Consider the following 22,309-nt stretch of genomic DNA (forward strand, 5'->3'; position numbering starts at 1 on the left):
GTATAAGGGATAACGGGTTTTGAGCGTCCTTATCATTAGCAGCCCTGTGAGCGAGTGTGGTCGGGATCTATTGGCCAACAGGAGGCGTGATAATTGGCTTTGTAGGGAACCCCCTTGGATTCTGAGCATCCCCTGTTTGATTATCTGCACTTTTCGTTCTGCCTGGCCGTTTGAGGCTGGCTTGAACGGTGCCTTTCTGACATGGTTAATTCCATTGCCTGCCATGAAGTCCTGGACCATTGTCGCTGACCAAGATGTCTGGTAGACCGTGGGCGGCGAACATTGCCCGTAGACTGTCTACCGTGGCAGAGGATGTGCTTGAATTTAAAATATCACACTCAATCCATCTGGAGTGGGCGTCTACTACAACCAAAAACATTTTTCCGATGAAAGGACCTGCGTAGTCATCATGGATGCGTGACCAAGTCTTGGCGGGCCATGGCCAGGGGCTAATGGGGGCTTCCGTGGGCGCATTGCCCAGCTGGGCACACGTGTTGCACCTGCGAAAACAAAGTTCCAGATCTGCATCTATCCCTGGCCACCAAACATGTGACCTGGCAATTGCCTTCATCATGACAATGCCCGGATGCTCATTGTGGAGTTCTCTGATGAACATCCCTCTGCCCATCAGGGGCATGACTACGTGGTTTCCCCACAGTAGGCAATCAGCCTGAATTGAGAGTTCATCCCTGCCCCTGTGAAATGGTTTAAATTCCTCAGGGCATGCCCTGTACGTGGCTGCCCAGTCCCCATTCAGGACACATTTCTTGACGAGAGACAATAGCGGGTCTCTATTTGTCCAGACTTTAATCTGACGGGCTGTCACAGGTGAGCCTTCGCTTCCGAAAGCTTCAACAGCCATGACCATCTCAGCAGCATGCTCGGTAGCCCCCTCACTGGTGGCTAGTGGGAGCCTGCTGAGTGCATCGACGCAGTTTTCAGTGCCCGGTCTGTGCCGAATTGTATAGTCATAGGTGGCTAACGTGAGTGCCCACCTCTGTATGCGGACCGATGCGTTTGCATTTATGGCCTTGTTGTCGGCCAAAAGTGACATTAGGGGTTTGTGATCTGTCTCCAGCTCAAATTTCCTGCCAAACAGGTATTGGAGCATTTTCTTTACCGAATATACATATGCGAGCGCCTCCTTTTCTATCATCCCGTAGCACCTTTCTGCCTGGGACAGACTTCTGGAGGCCTAAGCTATCGGCTGTAACTGACCCTTGGCATTGACCTGCTGCAACACACACCCGACACCATAGGACGACGCATCACACGTTAACACAAGTTTCTTACATGGGTCATATCGTGTTAACAGATTGTTGGAACATACCAAATTGTGTGCTCTATTAAAAGCCCTTTCCTGGCTGTCCCCCCAGACCCATTCGCGATCTTTGCTTAGGAGCACGTGTAGCGGCTCTAGCAGCGTGCTCAATTTGGGAAGAAAGTTACCAAATAGTTCGGGAGCCCCAGGAACAAACGCAGCTCCGTCGTGTTACGGGGTCTGGGTGCTCTCTGGATCGCTTCCGTCTTGGACGCAGTAGGGCTCATCCCGTCTACTCCTAGCCTCATCCCCAGGAATTCTACCTCTGGAGCTAGGAAGATGCACTTCGCCTTTTTCAGTCGCAGCCCTACCCGGTCCAGTCTGCGTAGCACCTCCTCCAGGTTGTGGAGGTGTTCTTCAGTATCGTAACCCGGGATGAGGATGTCGTCCTGAAAAACCACCGTCCCTGGAATCGACTTGAGGAGGCTTTCCATATTTCGTTGGAAGATCGCGGCGGCCGAGCGAATCCCGAACGGACATCTGTTGTACTCAAACAACCCCTTGTGTGTCGTGATGGTGGTCAGCTTCTTCAACTCTCTCGCCAGCTCCTGGGTCCTGTAAGCTGAGGTCACGTCCAATTTTGAAAAATGTTTGCCACCGGATAGCATCGCAAAGAGGTCCACCACTCTCGGTAGCGGGTACTGGTCTTGGAGTGACACCCGATTGATGGTGGCCTTGTAATCACCATATATCCTGACCGACCCATCCGCCTTGAACACCGGTACAATCGGGCTCGCCCAGTCACTGAATTCGACTGGCAAAATGATACCTTCCCTCAGCAGGCGGTTCAATTCACCTTCTATCTTTTCCCACGTCACGTATGGCACCGCTCTGGCCTTGTGGTGTCCTGGCCTGGCTTCCGGGTTTATGTGAATCACTACCTTGGCCCCCATGAAAGTGCCAATGCCGGGTTGAAATAATGAGTCAAATTTGTGCAGGATCTGTGAGCATGATACTCGCTCCACAGAGGAAATAGCATTGGCATTGCCCCATTTCCAGTTCATGACAGCAAGCCAACTCCTCCCCAGTAGTGCGGGACCATCCCCCGGGACAACCCAGAGTGGCAACCTGTTCTCCGAATCTTTGTGGGTCACGATTACCGTGGTGCTGCCAAGCACCGGAATGATCTCCTTGGTGTATGTCCATAGTTGTGCGTCAATCGGTGATAATTTTGGCCCTACTGGCCTTGGACGCCCACAACTTTTCAAACTATTTGATACCCATCAGGGACTGGCTAGCCCCCGTGTCTTGCTCCATTGATACTGGGATGCCACTGAGGAGCACTTTCATCATTATCGGTGGCGTCCTGGTGTATGAACTATATACTTGCTCCACATGAACTCACTGAACTTCAGCTTCCAGCGATTTCCCCCAGCGTTCATTTCTGCAATTTCTGTAGGCATTTTGCTCATCTCTGCAAACTCCGGCTGAGTTTGTGCCTCCATGCCTCCAACATGAGCTGTTGTTGGAAACAAAAGATCCCTTGCTAGTCAATCGTCCCTGACAACCCCTGTGACTGTCCTTGAGTGTGCCATTTACAAGTGTTGATGGCCCCATTACTGGCCACAATGTCCCTTGCAATGGCGTGAATCGCCGTTCAGCTTGCCATTATCTCTGTCGAACTCCCCCTCTGGGTTCGACTACATGTTGGGGCATGCCCGATTGCCCTTGTCTGCCTGGAGAACTGTGCTGCTTCAACAATGTTGATTCTCTGTCCCAACCATTCCTTAACACAGTATCTCTCGTCTATTCTGCTAGCGGCCATGCTCACGTGGTTAAAATCCCAATTTCTTGTCGTCATTAATACATCCGTACTCTACAGTATAAATGCACACGAGGCCCATGCTTGATAGAAGGTCAGTCTGTGGCCTGTCCTTTGTTCCTTTGCACTCAAGTGATGAAAGTGGGTGGAGCTTCACCTTTTATACCTGAAGGTCCAGGTTAGGAGTATCTCCCATAAGTTCACCTCCTAGTGGTCATTTTTCTCACAGTGTACAACTGAGGTCAGATTATATATGGGTTACAATGTTGGTTGAATACATGACAATAAGCACTTAAAATTTTAAACCATTCTCCTAAAATACATTGTCTAAACGAGATAGGGATAAAAGAGAAAATGAATGATTGAAGCTCGTAAAAGATCCTCTCGGAATGAGTGATCACAATATGCTTGAATTTGTAATACAGATTGAGGGTGAGGAAGTAGTGTCTCAAACGAGCATACTATGCTTAAACAAAGGGGACTACAGTGGGATGAGGGCAGAGTTGGCTGAAGTAGACTGGAAACACAGACTAAACGGTGGCACAATTGAGGAACAGTGGAGGACTTTTAAGGAGCTCTTTCACAGTGCTCAACAAAAATATATTCAAGTGAAAAAGAAGGGCGGTAAGAGAAGGGATAACCAGCCGTGGATAACCAAGGAAATAAAGTAGAGTATCAAATTAAAAACCAATGCGTATAAGGTGGCCAAGGTTAGTGGGAAAATAGAAGAATGGGAAAATTTTAAACGACAGCAAAGAATGACAAAGCAAGCAATAAAGAAAGGAAAGATAGATTACGAAGGTAAACTTGTGCAAAGCATAAAAAGCAATAGTTAAAGCTTTTACTGATATATAAAACGGAAAAGAGTGACTAAAGTAAATGTTGGTCCCTTAGAAGATGAGAAGGGGGATTTAATAATGGGAAATGTGGAAATGGCTGAGACCTTAAACAATTATTTTGCTTCGGTCCTCACAATGGAAGACACAGAAACCATGCCAGAAATTGCTGGTCACAGGAATGTGGGAAGAAAGGACCTTGAAACAATCACTAGGGGGGTAGTGCTGGACAGGCTAATGGGACTCAAGGTAGACAAGTCCCCTGGTCCTGATGAAATGCCAGGGTAGTAAAAGAGATGGCAGAAGTTATAGCAGATGCATTCGTTATAATCCACCAAAATTCTCTGGACTCTGGAGAGGTACCAGCGGATTGGAAAGCAGCTAATGTAACGCCTCTGTTTAAAAAAGGCGGCAGACAAAAGGGAGGTAACGATAGGCTGGTTAGTTTAACATCTGTAGTAGGGAAAATGCTAGAAACTATCATGAAGGAAGAAATAGCGGGACATCAAGATAGGAATAGTGCAATCAAGCAGACGCAGCATGGATTCATGAAGGGGAAATCATGTTTAACTAATTTACTGGAATTCTTTGAGGATATAACGAGCATGGTGGATAGAGGTGTACCGATGGATGTGGTGTATTTAGATTTTCAAAAGGCATTCGATAAGGTACCACACAAAAGGTTACTGCAGAAGATAAAGGTACGCGGAGTCAGTGGAAATATATTAGCATAGATAGAGAATTGGCTGGCTAACAGAAAGCAGAGAGATGGGATAAATGGGCCCTTTTCAGGTTGGAAATCAGTGGTTAGTGGTGTACCACAGGGATCGGTGCTGGGACCACAACTGTTTACAATATACAAAGATGGCCTGGAAGAGGGGACAGAGTGCAGTGCAACAAAATTTGCAGATGACACAAAGATTAGTGGGAAAGCAGGTTGTGTAGAGGACACAGAGAGGCTGCAAAGAGATTTAGATAGGTTAAATGAATGGGCTAAGATTTGGCAGATGGAATACAATGTCGGAAAGTGTGAGGTCATCCACCTTGGGAAAAAAAACAGTAAAAGGGAATATTATTTGAATGGGGAGAAACTGCAACATGCTGCGGTACAGAGGGACCTGGCGGTCCTTGTGCATGAATCCCAAAAAGTTAGTTTGGAGGTGCAACAGGTAATCAGGAAGGCGAATGGAATGTTGGCCTTCATTGCAAGAGGCATGGAGTACAAAAGCAGGGAGGTCCTGCTGCAACTGTATAGGGTATTGATGAGGCCGCACCTGGAGTACTGCATGCAGTTTTGGTCACCTTATTTAAGGAAGGATATACTAGCTTTGGAGGGGTTAACGAGACAATTCACTCGGCTGATTCCGGAGATGAGGGGGTTACCTTATGATGATAGATTGAGTAGACTGGGTCTTTACTCGTTGGAGTTCAGAAGGATCATGTAGAAACATTTAAAATATTGAAAGGGATAACAAGCTAGATGTAGAGAGATTGTTTCCACTGGTCGGGGAGACTAGAACTAGGGGACAGAGACTCAAAATATGGGGGAGGCAATTTAAAACCGAGTTGAGAAAGAATTCGTTCTCCCAGAGGGTTGCGAATCTGTGGAATTCTCTGCCCAAGGAAGCAGTTGAGGCTAGCGCATTGAATGTATTCAAGTCACAGATAGATAGATTTTTAACCAATAAGGGAATTAAGGGTTATGAGGAGCGGGCGGATAAGTGGAGCTGAGTCCACGGCCAGATCAGCCATGATCTTGTTGAATGGCGGAGCAGGCTCGAGGGGCTAGATGGCCTACTCCTGTTCCTAATTCTTCTGTTCTTCTGTTCTTATGTACCACTATCCCTCAGTAACCATATTATCATTTCTTTAATTCTGCAAAAGAAAGTTATCGGTTAATTGAACATGATTAAATGAATTCATTTTTTCACATTTGCTGCATGTTGACATTTATATAGGTCTATTAGTTTGAAAACTGTGTTGCAAATATTATCTCCCTGACCAAGAATCGAACCTGTGTTGCAGTGGTACAAGGGGTGGATTCAGTGAATCATTTGAATCTGATCTCAAATGGCGTGAATTTCAGATCACGTTTACTGTCGGCACCTTTAATAATGACTCCACCAGGCAGGGTATGATACTTAAACTGTGTAGACGTGTAGTCCTTTATTTGAAGCTCCTCGAGTGAGGACACCAAGCTGTGAGCTCCTTTATATACTGGGTTGCAGGTAACCTTTCGGTCTCAAGCAGCAGCATCCTCTGGTGCAGGTCAGGTGTGTACAGTGTAAGAGTACATTCAGTGTTGCATAGCAGTGTTACAGACGTCACACAGTAAACAGGCATGCATACACAAAAGTTACAATCTGTTTCGTTGTTAATCAAGTGAACTGAAAATGACAATAATATCATGAACTATGACGATGCAGCATTAAAACAGTATTTAGGTCCCTGGTTGTCGAGTGGTCAGGAGTCCATGCTCTCAAAGTTGTGTCCTGGGTTCAATTCCCACCCTCGGAAGTTGTACTTTTAGTTAAAAACCTTATAAAAAAAAAGAGTTCATTTATTTTACAGATCTATATGCAAATCTTGTATAAAAAATAAGAATCATTGAATTGAACATCATTAATTAATACATAAATTATTTTGTAAATCTTTTACCATTTATTTTGCCATGAGCATGTGAGGAACTTTTATTCCGGTCTCATTGGGTTTAATTGTGGTACAAATGACGAACCGGGGGCTGGGTTCAGGAAAGGTTTACGTAGTGTAGCCGTTATCATGTTCACCTCCCCATGAAATGTTCCTGGTTTGAGCCTGGGCGCGTGCTTTGTTTTAGAATATGTTTGCTGTGAAATACATTGAACAAAAGTAGCCCCAGGTTCCGTGTCTTACGAGCAATGAACATTTTAAACCAATCTCCTAAAATACAGGGTGAGTAAAGTCAGATTTATGGATTGAGTCGGCACAACGAGAGCTTTCTGATCCAGAAGATTCGGGGGGTGCGTTAATTTGGGAGTTTGACGACTTTGAAAAGAACATTTTTGACTTGTGCAGCTTCGGTCAGAGAAATGTTTGTGAAAAGATTTTTTCACAGAAAGGGACTCAGAATTACACCTTCTGGCTTAACACTTCTCTCTCGGCACTAAGTTTAGCAGTGGTTTCTGTACTGTAGCGGTTATTGCGTTTGTCTCAGACACGAAAGGTCCCAGGTTCGAGCCGGGATAAAAACATTATTTTAGAATATAATTGCTGTGAAATAAATTGAAAAAAGTACCCCAGGTTCCTTGTCTTCTGAGCAATGAACATTTTAAACCAATTTCAAAAATTCAGAGTGCGTTAAGTCAGATAGGGTGTAAAATATCATCTATGATGAAAGCTCCTGAAATTATTACAGTTCAGTTATTGAAGTATTGACTGTAAGTCTGCAAAACAATCCGGGTGGGAATATTGGCCCAAAAATTCCGGTTGGAGGCTTCCCGCGGACAATTCCTTTCTGATCGGTGATATTTTAATCACCCCGCCTCCCACAGAGTTTAATTAATTGCATGTAATTATTTGAAAAAAGTTTGAATTAAAAAGTTACTTTCCGAACTCGGGCTCCCTCTGTGAATGCCTAACCACTAAACGAGCAGGATACGCATTAAATAATTTAATTCCAGACGTAATATTTTCTTTGCTGTTTCACAATAACCAGACCTATGCTCCAAAATCTGTCTCACCGTTTCCCCGGTGTCAGTCAGAGAAGCACATGGGATTGAATCAGTGACTTTGCTTTTTCGTCCAGTCTTCTGAAGCGCAGCACAGTCCCACTCCGACAGTCAATGAGCTGTTGGGACGTTAGTGTATCCAGGCTGCGGGTGGCCACCCCGAGCGCAGCAGAGGGGTTTCTGTATTAGTTCTGGGTGGGGACAGTATTTCCCCTTCTCTCTTCCTCTTGTCTGTATCCCTCTGCTTTGTTTTCTGTATTTATTCCCCGGCCTCATTTTACGTGTTTAATGGGGAAGAAAAGATGAAGTGTGCGACACTCTGGAACAATTTCTCTCAATCAAATATATCTATTTAGTGAAGTGAAATAAAGAGCAATTAAAGAATAAGGGAGAATCCACTGTCGCCCTTTTGACAGGAGAATAAACTCGCCCATGGCTGTTCATCCACAGCAAGTTTAAACATAATCTTCCTGCACGGGATCATTTTGCGTGGAAAGCAAATGTGATAACGGCTCCACTGTGGAAACCGCTCTGACCAGAAGTACAGCAGAGGGCAGCTGACCAATGAATGCCTTCTGTGCTGATCGGGAATGTGTTGGCTCACCTTAAACAACTTCTGTCCCTCACTGACAGCTGTCAATCCTTCTCCTCCGCTGCCCTTTACACAAACATGTCACTGATCCCCACCCACCACCCCACATCCCCATCGTGTTATCTTCCATGTTAGCACAGTGGGGCCGCGGAGACACCTACTCTCTCCCCGCGGTTAGTGAACTCAGTCAGTCTGTAAAATTAAAGGGGAACAAGTGTCCCGCAAAGGGCAGGGGAAGGAAGAGAGTCTGTAACCTGGGTTTAATTGTTTGTCAAAGGCTACCCGTCCTGTTGTGTATTTCCAGCAGTTTCCTACTTTCACAGGTGGAGATACCGGGGCTGGACCATGCTCCTAAAATACAATGAGGTCGGGATAAAAGTTCCTCACGTACTCAGGGCAAAATAAATGATTGAAGTTTTACAATGGATTAATTAATGATGTTTAAATCAATGAATCTTTTTTACCACATTAGATGCATGCAACTCTTTCTTATAAGGTTTTAATTTTGATGGAAGTGCAATTTCCCTGGCCGGAAATCGACCCAGGGCCGCGGTGGTGAGAGCGCCGAATCCTAATCACTGGACCACCAGGGAACGCTGCATTGCTGCATCGCTGCATCGTAATGTTTGGTGTCATTATTGTCCTTTTTAATCCACTTGTTTCACACCGAAACACATTGTAAACGTGAGCTGAATTTAACGCCACGTGATTCTTTGAAATCACCTTTAAATGATTGGGTAAAACCACTCCTTATACCACCGAAAAACAGCTTCGATTCCAGGTCAGGGCGGTAACTTTTGTAACAGCTTTTTTCAATTCAAAAAATAAGAATTCATTTAATCACTGTTAAATAACCGATAACCTTTTTCAGGATGAAATAAATAATAATATAGTTACTGAGGGACAGTAGTATCTTTAATCATTCATTTTCTCTTTACATGTGATGAATTGTTATCCCTATCTCATTTACATGCTGTATGAGAAATTGGAAGTGTTTATGACTCAGTTGTAAAACCATTGATTGTGTGTGTGTCTATTCTTGATAGGAGGAGCACTTGAGACCGAAGTTCCAGTTCGATATATGTATCAATAGAATCAATTTTCACCAGTTCCTTTAAACTCAATAACATAATTTATTTTGATTGGACTGGATGGAGGAACATGATCCATGTAAAAAAATTGTTATCATTTTACTTGTGCTGAATGCTCATAAAAGTATTGGAGTGGGAACTCACTGGATAACAGCACAGCTTGCAATGTTTGCGGAATATATTCGTGCAGCCAAAATGCACAATGACAATCCGGAACTGTGCGGCACCGAATCCTCGGGGAAAAACATTAAAAGGCTTCGCCCGGAGATGGGTTTGGATTACCCACCTTTCAGTTACCAGCCGAATGCGCTAAACCATTGCACCACAGATACACACTGCAAGACATGCAAAACCAGGGTGTCAGTCAGTTAAAGCTTCAGATTGCTCCGACCGGGATGGAACTTATCCACTCTCAGTTGTACTTTTCCCAAGTAAAGGGTGGGACATTCATTGTGGATGTGTGGAAGCAGTCTGGTCCCGCACACTGCAAACACATCCATGTCACCACCAACCAGCTCTCCCACAACCGGTGTGATCTACTTTCCAGCCTTCCAATGCCTTGTCTGTGACGAAGTATGTTTCAAAAGTTTTGGCATAGTTGGTTCCATGGTGTAATGGTGAGCCCTCTTGATTTTAAATCTCGTGATCTGAGTTCAAATCTCAGTAAAACCTAAATTCTTGTTGTCCCAGCTGCTGAAAATTTGGGACAAACAAGTGAAAGACACCTGGTGCTGGTGGGCAGTTTTGTTGCCTTTTTTATTGATGCTTGATCGACAAGTCTAGTTGTCAAATTGTGTGCTCAACCGTCAGTTATCTGCTACAAATCAGCGGAGAACAAATACTTTGCTGTCTAATGCTGCCTTTGCCTGCACAATGTGTGCTGAGATTATCTGTGCAATATGCATTCCGCAGGATGAATAAAAGCAATGCTTTTTGAAATGCAGGCACTTAATGTTTTGCACTCGACAAAACGTTGCATTTTCTTTTCATTAATTTTACATCAATGCATTGCAATGCCAACGCACTTTTTACGAGGCAAGATCGATAATTAGCAGAGCAGAATGAAGAGATCGCAAAGTTTCTGTTTAAAGAATGGACTCAGTCGAGAATATTTTGTGGATTTTATTTTTCTGAGGCTATTTTCCCTGTGCTGGGGACACCCTGCGCAGATATGTGAAAAAGCTGGTTTTGTAAAAACTCCAGAGACCGCATGGCAGTGAGCTTGGACAAAAGAGCTGTCAGTCATCCATTGACAAAAGAGCTGACGGCCAGGAAGTGGGGCCACTGACAAAGCCACTCTAATTTGTAAAAGCACTTCTCACCTCCATCTCATAAGGAGACACAGAACAATGAACGCACCAGCCTGGCCAGCCAAGGAGGAGCTGGGTCTTTCCCAACACAAAGGCTCAGAGAGATGCCCAGACTTAGGGCCATCAGCCCAATGCATGGGTGGGATGGCCCATCACTGACTAAGTACCCGTGCTTAGAAACAAAGGGGTTTTAAAGATTGGCGGGAAAGATAGGGGTCGCAAGACTCCCAGAAAGACAGGGTCCTTTCCACTTTATTTTTAGCTTGGAGCTTGGTGTGAAGATTGGAGCTTGCAGCTTGCAACTTGTGTCTAGAGAGAGCCCCCTCTCCCTCTTGCTCTCACTCCACCGATCGATGTACCAGAGGAAGGGGCCGCAGTACTGCAGAAGAAGCCACCAAGACTGAAGACCAGGCAGTGACTTCCCACAGCTGAGCTGAGCAAGGAAACCGGCTGCGTGTGGTGGTGAACATGGTCGCGAGTGTCCCAAGCCAGTAACCAGATATCCCAGGCCAGCTGGGTAAGGGCTCAGGGTTTTCTCAGAAGGGAAGCTTTTCAGGGCTATTCTGGGGAGGGTAATTCATTGGTAGGGGTGGGGTTAGAATCCACCAGGGAATTACTGCGTGTTACTAGGTTCATTTCTGTACTGTATGTATGTTGTTTGTAACCGGAATTTTATTCTCCACAGAGACATTTCGTTTAGCAGTGCATGTTTTAGACAGTGTATGTTACACCAAATAAATATACTATGATTTATCACCGAAGCATCCCTTTCCGTGACACATTTAATTTACACTCTGAATAATAATTCCCGGATCTAGAACTTTCGTAAGGTGGGGCGATTCAAACCGTCCGTCTGGCAATTGAGCGTGGATCACAAACACTTACAATATTTACGAAAGGATATACTTGCTTTGGAGGCAGTTCAGAGAAGGTTCACTGGGTTGACTCCGGAGATGAGTGGTTGACTTATGAGAAAAGGTTGAGTAGCTGGGGCCTCTACTCATTGGAATTCAAAAGAATGAGAGGTGATCTTATCGAAACGTATAAGGTAATGAGGGAGCTTGATAAGGTGGATGCAGAGAGGATGGTTCCACTGATAGGGGAGACTCGAACTAGGGGGCATAATCTCAGAATAAAGGGCCACCCATTTAAATCTGTGATGAGGAGAAATTTCTTCTCTCAGAGGGTTGTAAATCTGCCGAACTCACTGCCTCAGAGAGCTGAGAAAGCCATGACATTGAATAAATTTAAGACAGAGATAGCTTCTTAACTGATAAGGGAATAAGGCTTATGGGGAACGGGCAGGGATGTGGACTTGAGTCCATGATCGGATCAACCATGATCATATTAAATGGCGGAGCAGGCTCGAGGGGCCATATGGCCTACTCCTGCTCCTAGTTCTTAAGTTCTTATGTTCTGAATAGCGACACACACAAAAATGCTTTGATCATGGTTACACCTTATCTTCACGTTTGTCAAACAGTTGGCTCGTTGGTCTCGGGCTATGATTCTCCCTTTGGAGTTGTTCATTGAAATTTACGAGGGGTCCCAGAGGAGCCCTGATATTGCTCGCAAATTTTGAAATTGCATCGAACTTTTGCAAAGAAGGACTTCCATTTCTGCAGTGCCTTTCAGTAACTCATGTCACCCCAAAGCGCTTTAAGGCCGTTGAGTTATGTTTGAAATGTTGTAGTTTGGCAAAATATGTGCCCAGATCACCAAACATGAACCTCAAATCTTTGCAAAGGAGTTTGGTGCAAATAATCAGGCATCTCAGGGACTTGGACTTTCTTTGAATAAGTTCTGCTTGTTCCCGCATTCAAGCTTGAAACAGCAACTGGGCTTCCATCTCACGGGAGGTTTGGGGTTGATGTGTGTCGCTTTCAATCTTTGAAATTTCACCAAGCAAAGAATCGGTGAATCCAACTGTCCCTGTTAGCATTTAGTTCCTGTTTAATCACAGGAATATCCGCAGTCAGGAGCTGAAAAGGAATTCAAACCTAACACCGGCTTCGGGACAATCAGAATACTTTGTCACAGACAAGGCACTGGAAGGCTGGTTGGTAGATCACACCGGTTGTGGGAGAGCTGGTTGGCGGTGACATGGAAGTGTCTGCAGTGTGCGGGGCCAGACTGCTTCCACACATCCACAATGAATGTCCCACCCTTTATTTGTGAAAAGTACCACTGAGAGTGGACAAGTTCCATCCCGGTCGGAGCAATCTGAAGCTTTAACTGTCTGACACCCTGGTTTGGGATGCCTTGAACATTCTACTTCCATCAGTCTCTGTGGCGCAATGAGTTAGCGCGTTCGGCTGTTAACCGAAAAGTTGGTGGTTTGAGCCCACCCAGGGACGAAGTGTTTAACTGTTTTTCCCCGAGTATTCGGTGCCGCACAGTCCCAGGTTGTCATTGTGCGTTTTGGCTGCACGAATCTTTTCTGCAAATGTTGCCAGCTGTGCTGTTATCCAGTTAGTTCCCACTCCAATATTTTATGAGCATTCAGTTCAAGTAAAACGATAACAATTTTTTACATGGATCATGTTCCTCCATCCAGCCCTCTCGAAATAAATTATGTTATTGGGTTTAAAGAAACTGGTGGAAATTGATTCTATTGATACATATATAGAACTGGAACTTCGGTCTCAAGTGCACCTCCCATCAAGAATCGGCACACACACAATCAATGGTTTTACAACTGAGTCATAAACACTTACAATTTTAAACCATTCTCATACAGCGTGTAAATGAGATAGGGATAAAACTTCATCACATGTAAAGAGAAAATGAATGATTGAAGATACCACTGTTCCTCAGTAATTATATTATTATTTATTTCATTCTGAAGAAGGCTAGCGGCTAATTAACGGTGATTAAAATAATTCTTACTTTTGCACGTTGGCTGCATGTCGTCAATTTTATTAGGTTTTGAATTTAAAAATGGTGTTACAAAATTTATCGCCAAGACCTGGAATCAAAGCTGTTTTTCGGTGGCATAAGAAGTGGTTTTCCCCAATCATTTAAAGATGATTTCAAAGAATCACGTGGCGTTAAATTCACATCACGGTTACGATTTGTTTCGGTGTGAAACAAGTGGATTAAAAAGGACAATAATGTTAAATAAAGAGTAAAGCTACCACTACACAGTCACATCAAAGCCTCCCAGGGCAGGTACAGTACGCGTTAGACACAGCGTAAAGCTTCCTCAACATTGTCCCATCAAACTCTCCCAGGAAAGGTACAGCACGTGTTAGATACAGAGTAATGCTCCCTCTACACTATCCCATCAAACTCTCCCAGGACAGGTACAGCACGTGTTAGATACAGAGTAAAACTCCCTCTACACTGTCCCATCATGCTCACCCAGGGCAGGTACAGTATGTGTTAGATACAGAGTAATGCTCCCTCTGCACTGACCCATCAACACTCCCAGGGCTGGTACAGAACGGGTTAGATACACAGTAAAGCTCCCTCAACACTGTCCCATGAAACTCTCCAAGGGCAGGTACAGCATGCGTTAAATACAGAGTAAAGATTCTTCTAAACTGTCCCATCAAACGCTCCTAGGGCAGATGCACCACGGGGTTAGATACAGAGGAAAGCTCCCTCTACATTGTCCCTTCAAACTCTCAGGGCATGTACAGCACAAATTAGTTACAAGATATATCTCCCGCGACACAGTCCCATCAAACTCTTCCAGGGGCAGGTGCATGTTGCATATGCAATAACTCAGCAGGTTTACGACCGTGAACTCAATCAGGTGCATCCTGACCCTACTTTTCTAACTCTGGAACAAAGGATTAAACATGGAGGCTTTCTTTATATACAAGAGTTGCATGTGTGTGTCTGTGGCCCAATGACCTTCGACGGTCGGTCCCCCTGGTGGCAGGTAAACCCGGGCATATATACATTACAGTGCAGCACGTGTTTAAATCTCCCTCTGCACTGTCCCATCAAACCCTCCCAGGGCAGGCACAGCACAGGATACATACAGAGCAAAGCTCCCACTATACTGTCCCATCAAACCCGTCAGGGCATGTACAGTACGGATTAGATACTGATCAAAGCCCCCTCTACATTGTCTCATCAAAGACTCAGAGGGCAGGTACAGATCAAAGCTTCCTCTACACTGTCACATCAAACCCTCCCAGGGCAGGTACAGTATGTGTTATATACAGATTAAAGCTCCCCCTATATTGTCCCATCAAAGACTCACAGAGCAGATACAGCCCATCTAAGATATACAGTAAAGCTTCCTCTCGTCTGTCCCATCAAACCTTCCCAGGGCAAGTACAGCATGGATTAGATACAGAATAAATCTCCCTCTCCACTGTACCATCAAATCCTCCCAGGGCAGGCACAGCACAGGATAGATACAGAGCAAAGCTCCCACTATACTGTCCCATCAAACCCGTCAGGGCAGGTACAGCACGGTGTTAGATACAGAGTGAAGCTCCCTCTACACTGTCCCATCAATCTCTCCCAGGGCAGGTACAGCACGGGGTTAGCAACAGAGTGAAGCTCCCTCTACACTTTCCAATCAATCTCTCCCAGGGCTGGTACAGCACGGGTTATGTAAGCACAAATCTTTTTCTGGAAGAATCACTCGACATTCGGGATCGGTTCCAATCCCAAAATGGCCTTTATTACACCGGCGGGGAGAAAGCCTCTGGTCCAACTCCAGGCATTCCACTCCACCGAACAAAGAAATTCATCGATATTTATATGTTTTACAACAGTTCATTATAATTACTTAGCCCATGTTGGCTGGACACAATCCAATCATAACGACTATAAATTACAAATCGATTCCACTGGGCCAATGGAATTGGCCCCCAGGCACCAGGGGACTGCGTGATCACCTCATGTTTTAGCTGAGGCTTATTCATGGCCTCGTGATATTCTCCAGATCCCCTTATCTCTACTGTCCTTGGGTTCTGTCTGCACCTAACCACCTTATCCTTATACAGTCACAGGAATTTCTTTGTTCAGTATTCTGCTGGGACATCTTTCTGTGGTTTGTTGATTAAGGACGTTCTGCTGAGCTCGCTCTTTCCAGTGTTCCTGTACATGGAACTGCAGTGTCATCAGCTACCCAAAAATGTATTCAAGCTAACTGTTAGCTGAATTCCCCTCGTGCTTTGCAGAATCCCTGGCAGCCATTTTGCATCTGGCGACCATTTTACACATACATACATGCAGACATATATTCAGCAGGTGCCTTTGCCTTTGCCCGACAACAATCCCCCCTTTCGGTAATGGACTAATCCTAGTCTCCTTTAACCGACAACATTATTTGTTACTCGACTTATATTTTTATGTACCACCCGGTACTTCCTGTCACAACGTGCTGGCCAGCCACGTGGTGTCAGAAGTCCCAGTTGCTTGGATCAAATTGATGTAGTTCAGATTCCCCTGTCCCTCTGCTGGACAAGTCACTTTATTTACTTGAGCCCTTGTTCTGATACTCCTTTGTCGTGCATAATGCCTGCAGGATCGACAGGCCATGATTCTCCATGTTAGTGTTAAGACCAGCTGTATCCCTACCAGTATGTGTGATATTATTCCAATCCAGGGGTGGATGTTTACGTTCATGCCCCAGTCCCAGACCCTCCTCCACCAACTCTGGTTTTGTAACTCTTGGTCAGTATCCTTCTCCAATATTTTAATCTTTGTCTGTAGTTGGTGGTAGAGTCTGACACACTGGCATACTCTGAGTCTTAGTTCCCTTAATACTGCAACTAAAAGTGGGATAGGGGCCTGCTCTGGCTCGTCATAATCCTGCAGGTGATCGTGGAGCTGATCGATGGCGTTAATGATTTTGGGCCTCGGTGTCTAACCTGGATAATGCGGGCTTGTCCTATTGTGAGGTCGTCGGGCTGTGAAGCAAAAGTTTGTTTGCGCGATCTGGCATTGTAAGCCATTGTACCGATATGATTGCGCCGTGGTAGAGACACAGTATTTCCCTTTGCCCCCGTAACCTGTTCTGGCAAAATGTGTGGGGGCAGGTACTATTTCCAAAACACATCCATCGGTTGGATTAAATCCACATTCGACTAGTTCTTGCTGTCCCACCGGGTGAGGGCACACCATAATGTCACCCGTCTGCTTGCATCCCGTCAGGGAGATCCCGTAGAGTGTGTTGTCTCTGCGGACAGCAGGGGCTGCGGTCAGATAGTAATGGAGGGAGGTGTTTTCCCGTATGATCCCGATATTCTACAGTTGATAAAGGGGAAACGGTCCTGAGTCTTGTGTGACTATAGGTATCATCAGGGCTATTCCCACTCCGGCAGCTTTGCTCATTCGGCAGTTTGGGATCACTGGGCATACTCTGGTTAGTCCCTTCAAAGTGCAATTACCCAGTGTCCCCTTCAGTTTGGCCAACTGAGCCAGATGTGGGCTGTCTATCCAGTCTGGCAACTCCCCCCTTTGGATATGATCGTGGTTGTGTCGTATCTGTCCCACCATCCATAGGCCATAAGCGTGACAGAGTTGTCCCTGTCTCAGTTTTGCGGTATCTTCTCTGTCTCTGTTGATAAGGTGACTGATTGTTTTTGCCTGAGCTTCCAGGACCGAGAGGCCATCCAATTGGATTTCAGCACCCTCTCTTCCGAGTTCGGATTGACCTTCCTGAGTCCGCTCTGCCCGTTCTAATAATCCCTTCATCACCCCTTTAAGCTGCTCCACCCTTTCATTTAGCCTTTGTATGTCCAGTTAGTTTACTATGGAGGTTCCAGCATTAAAACCGGTCGCAACATCATTAACTATTTCCCTCTTAGTCCTATGAACTGGCTCCTGTCCTCGGAATCTACTGGCACCCATGGCCATCGGCAGCCTGCTGCATTACAACTTTACTTCATACATTATACATATTTCTTGCCTGTTCTGTACAATATTCCGGCATCTGTATACCTGAGATATTGATCAGGACAGGCACAATTTCATGCTTAACATTATTATACAATAGTTCACCCTCGTTGGACAGCACAATCCCATTTTCTGGTCCCCTTGTAATTGTTGGACATGACAATTCCATGGGCAGTGTGGTGGTTCTTTGGGGCGTGGTGTCGGAGGGGGTGAGAAGCATACATACAACGATATTGCGGCAGCCTCTACCTCCTCATAGTATCCACACAGCCCCACCCCCTCTTTGTGGGTGACTAACGGTTGTGGCTGGGCAGGAGGCGCGCAAATTATTCCAAAGGTACATTCATCGGGCCCCCCCGGCCTCCCTTCGTCTAATGCAACTGCTTCTTGTACCCGTAGAGCATCGCACACATACTCTATTCTTATCCGGATTCAATTGCAGCCACGTGTTAAAATCAGTTCTGTCCTTGCTCCAGTCCTTGATTGCTGGAATGCATATTTCGTCAGTCAAAGTAAACAAAACCCTATAGTTGATACAGCTGTGTCTTTCTTGCGTGTGCTGCATCTCTCGTAGTCCGTCTGTATTATGCAGTGCTTGTGTGGGCCTCAAGGTTCCCAGTATCATGAGTCCCCAGAGTCGAAGTCACCACTGCAGTCCCATCTCGGTGATGGTTTTATCTGCAAATTTTAAACAGATTGCCTGGTCGTCACCAGGTGTTAGGTTCTGGTCTACTTGTGTCGCGGTCACTCTGTGGAACCGGAGGTAAGGGTTAGGTTATGCATATTCTTTATAGTCGTGCCATCTCGATCACTTCATGTCCCTGTCTGGGCTGCAGTCGGTTTTGTATTTGAGCCTGCTGTGCTCGAGCCTGCACGATGACCCATCTAAATATTATCCAAACTCTAATCAACACCAATGCCACCACTATTCCTCCAAACATCCAAGTCTGCTTTACTGTTAGGTTGGGTTTGTGGACTACACCGACCCACCGTGGGATACATTGGCTCGATTGCCACAGGTGATGGTGCTTTGGCTGCACACTGCACTATCCGTCTCGTCCTGTTTTTTTTAAATCTCTTCCAGCTTATTTATCTTCGCTTTTAACTCTTGACCAGCTAGTTCTGTTTTATTTTTATTCTGACTATCCCACCATTTCCACTGTCTGTCAGGTGAGTCTTCTTTATTTTAGTAAGAAATTCAAATGAGTAAGGTCCAGTGTAAAACAGCTGTCAATGGAAAGGATTAACTCCTTTACAGGTTTGTAAGAAGGCCTGATAATATTACGTGACTTCGCGTAATCATCCAAATCTTTGTGCCTTCAAAACTTGCTTAGAAATTAGGAATCCGTTAAAATAGCAGAAATCATTCGTAAAGTGGTCACAATAAAAATCGTCTCATCGGTAAAGACAGCATTTTAGATTAAACTCCAATTTTTTTGTTTAACATCGAATTCAAGTACTTGCCAAAGATGTTTGTTGAAATAAGAACACACATTTTTAATAGCTATTTTGTTTACTGAAATCCAATGTTCACACAAGCTGTTAACATGCCATCATTTCGGTTTTTTTTTAACAGTCCCGTTCAATGGGCAAATCTTGTGTTTTATTTCTCTCTCTGCTGAGTTCGCATAGCTTAGATCTTTTCTCCTCGTTATTTTCAAAACCCTTCTGCTTGTTTAGACTGTTCGGGACTTTTCTTGATTAATAACGTCTATTCTGGAAATCTTTTCAAACTGCAGTGAAACTTTCTCGTAATTTAAAATCATTATCAATGGAGAGTGTCTTTTACCTCCTCCAATTTTTTTTTCCTTTTCCCAATTAAACCAATATCTTTTTCACAGCCAATATCAACTAGTATTTAGTAAGTTATAGAAACATAGAAACATAGAAAAATAGGTGCAGGAGTAGGCCATTCGGCCCTTCTAGTCTGCACCACCATTCAATGAGTTCATGGCTGAACATGTAACTTCAGTACCCCCTTCCTGCTTTCTCGCCATACCCCTTGAACTCCGTGGTAGTAAGGACTTCATCTAACTCCTTTTTGAATATATTTAGTGAATTCGCCTCAACAACTTTCTGTGGTAGAGAATTCCACAGGTTCACCACTCTCTGGGTGAAGAAGTTTCTCCTCATCTCGGTCCTAAATGGCTTACCCCTTATCCTTAGACTGTTACCCCTGGTTCTGGACTTCCCCAACATTGGGAACATTGTTCCTGCATCTAACCTGTCTAAACCCGTCACAATTTTAAACGTTTCTATGAGGTCCCCTCTCATTCTTCTGAACTCCAGTGAATACAAGTCCAGTTGATCCTGTCTTTCTTGATAGGTCAGTCCCACCATCCCGGGAATCAGTCTGGTGAACCTTCGCTGCACTCCCTCAATAGCAAGAATGTCCTTCCTCAAGTTAGGAGACCAAAACTGTACACAATACTCCAGGTGTGGCCTCACCAAGGCCCTGTACAACTGCAGCAACACCTCCCTGCCCCGTACTCAAATCCCCTCGCTATGAAGGCCAACATTCCATTTGCTTTCTTAACCACCTGCTGTACCTGCATGCCAACCTTCAATGACTGATGTACCATGACACCCAGATCTCGTTGCACCTCTCCTTTTCCTAATCTGTCACCATTCAGATAATAGTCTGTCTCTGTTTTTACCACCAAAGTGGACAACCTCACATTTATCCACATTATACTTCATCTGCCATGCATTTGCCCACTCACCTAACCTATCCAAGTCACTCTGCAGCCTCATAGCATCCTCCTCGCAGCTCACACTGCCACCCAACTTAGTGTCATCCGCAAATTTGGAGATACTACATTTAATCCCCTCGTCTAAATCATTAATGTATAGTGTAAACAGCTGGGGCCCCAGCACAGAACCTTGAGGTACCCCACTAGTCACTGCCTGCCATTCTGAAAAGTGCCCATTTACTCCTACTCTTCGCTTCCTGTCTGACAACCAGTTCTCAATTCATGTCACCACACTACACCCAATCCCATTTGCTTTAACTTTGCACATTAATCTCTTGTGTGGGACCTTGTCGAAAGCCATCTGAAAGTCCAAATATATCACATTAACTGGTTCTCCCTTGTCCACTCTACTGGAAACGTCCTCAAAAAATTCCAGAAGTTTTGTCAAGCATGATTTCCATTTCACAAATCCATGCTGACTTGGACCTATCATGTCACCGCTTTCCAAATGCGCTGCTATGACATCCTTAATAATTGATTCCATCATTTTACCCACTACTGAGGTCAGGCTGACCGGTCTATAATTCCCTGTTTATGCTCCCCCTTCTTTTTTAAAAAGTGGGGTTACATTGGCTACACTCCACTCGATAGGAATTGATCCAGAGTCAATGGAATGTTGTAAAATGACTGTCAATGCATCCGCTATTTCCAAGGCCACCTCCTTAAGTACTCTGGGATGCAGTTCATCAGGCCCTGGGGATTTATCGGCCTTCAATCCCATCAATTTCCCCAACACAATTTCCCGACTAATAAAGATTTCCCTCAGTTCCTCCTCCTTACGAGACCCTCTGACCCCTTATATTTCTTTTTCCATCGCAAACACTTTTTTTTTCAGCACTTATTTAGTACGTTACGTCTTTTTTTCCAAACCTTTTAGTTTTATTTTTTAAAAGAGATCAGATTTAACTTTTTGTTTTAAATGTTTCGCATTTTGTTGTGCCTTTTCTTAACCAGTGGTACTTGAAACCTTCACAACAAAATTAACTCTTCACTGTTCCCATCCTAATTTCTGCTCCCCTTTTGTAGAATTTGTATTTATTTTTGAATTACAAAATGTCAAATATGGTATTACTGGATTTTTTTGCCTAATTTCCGTTTTAGAAGCTGATCAAAAACTCTAATCTTTTGCTCTGTAACTTCAATTTTGTGGTACTATATCTCATAAATTACATCTTTTTTAAGCTTCAGTTCCTGACGCAGTATGTGTACTTTTATTAAAAAGGCTTCCAAACCCAAGATTTTCCTATACAACCAAAATGTTTATCAATGAGAATCACCTGAAATATCTCAAAATTACAATTCAAGTATTGTACTGCCAATCAGTAATTTAAAAATCTCTTTCCTGAGCTAAAAGCTTTCGCGTCAAGGTTTTACACAAAGGAAAAATGGGAGTGTACTTCCCCAGCCTGCAGCCTCCAGAGACACAGGCTTTTTTTAAAGACATTACAGCTTCCCTTCTCCATTCTTTATCTCATTCCTAGACAGACATTCACAAAAGTCTCTTTTCATTCAGCAAAGTTTATTGTTTGGCTGGCTCTATTCTTGGATCCATACTTCACTTAAGATCATCACTATCAGGTTTTTTTTATTTCTTACATATTGATGAACCTCCTCTGTTAATTTTATGTGGGCTTGAAGAATTAAGACCACGGCTTTCTCATCTTTATCTTTCCTTTCCTTCTCCCACCATTCCCGTTGATTTGCTGGCGGGTCCTGGGAGTTCCATCCTGACTTAATCATCTTCTCAATTAGTTTCTTTTTTTTTTCCGCCAGGTGGCAGGTAAGGGACCCTTTCTCGTCCCCACTCGAGATTACTTGATTTATTGGCCATTCCTGGGTAGGACTAGAACCGTTAAAAATGGACTCTCAGAGATCCACTTTCTTCCTTGTGTAACTTGTAGCAGACCGTCTCCTGGCTACTGTCAGGTCACAAGTTCTGCAATTACACAAACTTATACAATTCTTAAAACGCGTTTAAGCAATTCCCGCAGTGCCCCACGCCTCCTTAACGACTACCTACCACCGTTTTGTCTGTCGGTCTGACCCTGTTCACAGGTTTGGTTTCCTTTG

General features: G+C 44.5%; 1 non-coding gene across 1 annotated transcript; it reads left to right on the forward strand.

The window, feature by feature from the left end:
• Positions 1-12,902: 12,902 nt before the first annotated feature.
• trnan-guu (transfer RNA asparagine (anticodon GUU)) lies at positions 12,903-12,976 on the forward strand. The gene has a single exon. It is a non-coding gene; the product is annotated as a tRNA-Asn (tRNA).
• The last annotated feature ends 9,333 nt before the right edge of the window (positions 12,977-22,309 follow it).

Source organism: Pristiophorus japonicus, unplaced genomic scaffold, assembly GCF_044704955.1.
Source record: "Pristiophorus japonicus isolate sPriJap1 unplaced genomic scaffold, sPriJap1.hap1 HAP1_SCAFFOLD_112, whole genome shotgun sequence".
Classification (NCBI taxonomy): Eukaryota; Metazoa; Chordata; class Chondrichthyes; family Pristiophoridae; genus Pristiophorus; species Pristiophorus japonicus.